Below are 3,748 nucleotides of genomic sequence, written 5' to 3' on the forward strand. Positions count from 1 at the left end.
TCCGAGTTACGGATGCTTTAGTACTTCGATTTATCATATCCGATGAGAGTCCCGGAATGATGGGGATATTCTATATACATCTTGTTAAGGTCGGTTACCAGGTGTTCAACATATGAATGATTTTTATCTCTATGCAGTTTGCAAAATGTCTGATATGAGATGTGTTATAAAAATGAAATCTTGTGGTCTATTATTATGATTTGCTAATATGTAGGTTAAACCTATAACTCACCAACAATTTTATTGACGTTTTAAGCATGTTTATTCTCAGGTGATTATTAAGAGCTTCCGCTGTTGCATACTAAATTAAGGACAAGATTTGGAGTCTATGCTTGTATAATATTGTTTAAAAACTGCATTCGAAGACTTATGTTGATGTGTAATATTATTGTAAACCATTATGTAATGGTCGTGTGAAAAACGCTATATTTTAGATTATCATTATTTGATAATCGTCGTAATATTTTAAAGGTTATGGTTTGTTTTAAAATCGAATGCAGTCTTTGAAAAACGTCTCATATAGAGGTCAAAATCTCGCAACGAAATCAATTAATATGGAACGTTTATAATCAATATGAACGGGACATTTCATCTTATTTGTTGGAGTGAAGTGGGGGATAGACAGATTACGGGTCCGGAGATAATACAAGAAACTACAGAGAAGATCATCCAAATTCAACAACGGTTGAAAACCGCCCAAAGTAGACAAAAGAGCTACGCTGACATTAAAAGAAAAGATATAGAATTTGAAATTGGAGAGATGGTCATGCTTAAGGTTGCACCTTGGAAAGGCGTTGTTCGATTTGGTAAACGAGGGAAATTAAATCCAAGGTATATAGGACCATTCAAGATTATTGATCGTGTCGGACCAGTAGCTTACCGACTTGAATTACCACAACAACTTGCTGCTGTACATAACACTTTCCACATCTCAAATTTGAAGAAATATTTTGCTAAAGAAGATCTCACTATTCCGTTAGACGAAATCCAAATCAACGAAAAACTTCAATTTGTCAAAGAACCCGTCGAAATAATAGATCGTGAGGTTAAAAGACTTAAGCAAAACAAAATACCAATTGTTAAGGTTCAATGGAATGCTCATAGAGGACCCGAGTTCACCTGGGAATGAGAAGATCAGATGAAGAATAAATACCCGCACTTATTTCCAGAAGATACGACAACACCTCCAACTGCTTAAAATTTCGGGACGAAATTTATTTAACGGGTAGGTACTGTAGTGACCCGAACTTTTCCATGTTTATATATATTAAATGAAATTGATATTTACATGATTAAGTGTTTCCAACATGTTAAGCAATTAAACTTGTTAAGACTTGATTAATTGAAATAGGTTTCATATAGACAATTGACCACCCAAGTTGACCGGTGATTCACGAACGTTAAAACTTGTAAAAACTATATGATGACATATATATGGTTATATATATAGTTAACATGATATTATGATAAGTAAACATATCATTAAGTATATTAACAATGAACTACATATGTAAAAACAAGACTACTAACTTAATGATTTTGAAACGAGACATATATGTAATGATTATCGTTGTAACGACATTTAATGTATATATATCATATTAAGAGATATTCGTACATCATAATATCATGATAATATTATAATTTAAAATCTCATTTGATATTATAAACATTGGGTTAACAACATTTAATAAGATCGTTAACCTAAAGGTTTCAAAATAACACTTACATGTAACGACTAACGACGACTTAACGACTCAGTTAAAATGTATATACATGTAGTATTTTAATATGTATTCATACACTTTTGAAAGACTTCAAGACACTTATCAAAATACTTCTACTTAACAAAAATTCTTACAATTACATCCTCGTTCAATTTCATCAACAATTCTACTCGTATGCACCCGTATTCGTACTCGTACAATACATAGCTTTTAGATGTATGTACTATTGGTATATACACTCTAATGATCAGCTCTTAGCAGCCCATGTGAGTTACCTAACACATGTAGGAACCATCATTTGGCAATTAGCATGAAATATCTCATAAAATTACAAAAATATTAGTAATCATTTATGACTTATTTACATGTAAACAAAATTACACATCCTTTATATCTAATCCATATAGCAACGACCAAAAACACCTATAAACACTTTCATTCTTCAATTTTCTTCATCTAAGTGATCTCTCTCAAGTTCTATCTTCAAGTTCTAAGTGTTCTTCATAAATTCTACAAGTTCTAGTTTCATAAAATCAAGAATACTTCCAAGTTTACTAGCTCACTTCCAATCTTGTAAAGTGATCATCAAACCTCAAGGAATCCTTGTTTTTTACAGTAATATATTATTCTAAATCAAGGTAATACTCATATACAAACTTTGATTCAATTCCTATAATTACAACTATCTTAATTCGAGTGATAATCTTACTTGAACTTGTTTTCGTGTCATGATTCTGCTTCAAGAACTTTCAAGCCATCCAAGATCCTTTGAAGCTAGATCATTTCTTGTCACTTCTAGTAGGTTTAACTACTAAACTTGAGGTATTAATGATGTTCATAACATCATTCGATTCATATATATAAAACTACCTTATTCGAAGGTTTAAACTTGAAATCACTAGAACATTGTTTAGTTAATTCTAAACTTGTTCGCAAACAAAAGTTAATCCTTATAAATTGACTTTTAAAATCAACTAAACACATGTTCTAAATCTATATGATATGCTAACTTAATAATTTAAAATCGAAAAACACAAAAAACACCGTAAAACCAGATATACGCCATCGTAGTAACACCGCGGGCTGTTTTGGGTTAGTTAATTAAAAACTATGATAAATTTTGATTTAAAATTTGTTCTTTTGGGAAAATGATTTTTCTTATGAACATGAAACTATATCCAAAAATCATGGTTAAACTCAAAGTAGAAGTATGTTTTCCAAAATGGTCATCAAGACGTCGTTCTTTCGACTGAAATGACTACATTTACAAAAATGACTTGTAACCTGTATTTCCTGTTTATACTTTTTCTGTTTAGATTCATAAACTTAAGTTCAATATGAAACTATAGCAACTTGAAACACTCAAAACAGATTTAAAACGAAGAAGTTATGGGTAAAACAAGATTGGATAATTTTTCTTGTTGTAGCTACGTGAAAATTGGTAACAAATCTATACTAATCATATCCTAGCTAACTTATATTGTATTACATGTATTCTAATATATTATGTAATCTTGGGATACCATAGACACCTATGCAAATGTTTTGACATATCATATCGACCCATGTATATATATTATTTGGAACAACCATAGACACTCTATATGCAGTAATGTTGGAGTTAGCTATACAGGGTTGAGGTTGATTCCAAAAATATATATACTTTGAGTTGTGATCTAGCCTGAGACGTGTATACACTGGGTCGTGGATTGATCCAAGATAATATATATCGATTTATTTCTGTACATCTAACTATGGACAACTAGTTGTAGGTTACTAACGAGGACAGCTGACTTAATAAACTTAAAACATTAAAACGTATTAAAAATGTTGTAAATATATTTTGAACATACTTTGATATATATATGTACATATTTGTTATATGTTCGTGAATCGACCAGTGGCCAAGTCTTACTTCCCGACGAAGTAAAAATCTGTGAAAATGAGTTATAGTCCCACTTTTAAAATCTATTATTTTTTTTGGGATGAGAATACATGCGATTTTATAAGTGTTTTACAAA

The sequence above is a fragment of the Rutidosis leptorrhynchoides genome, chromosome 1 (assembly GCF_046630445.1).
Source record: "Rutidosis leptorrhynchoides isolate AG116_Rl617_1_P2 chromosome 1, CSIRO_AGI_Rlap_v1, whole genome shotgun sequence".
In the NCBI taxonomy this organism is placed as follows: domain Eukaryota; kingdom Viridiplantae; phylum Streptophyta; class Magnoliopsida; order Asterales; family Asteraceae; genus Rutidosis; species Rutidosis leptorrhynchoides.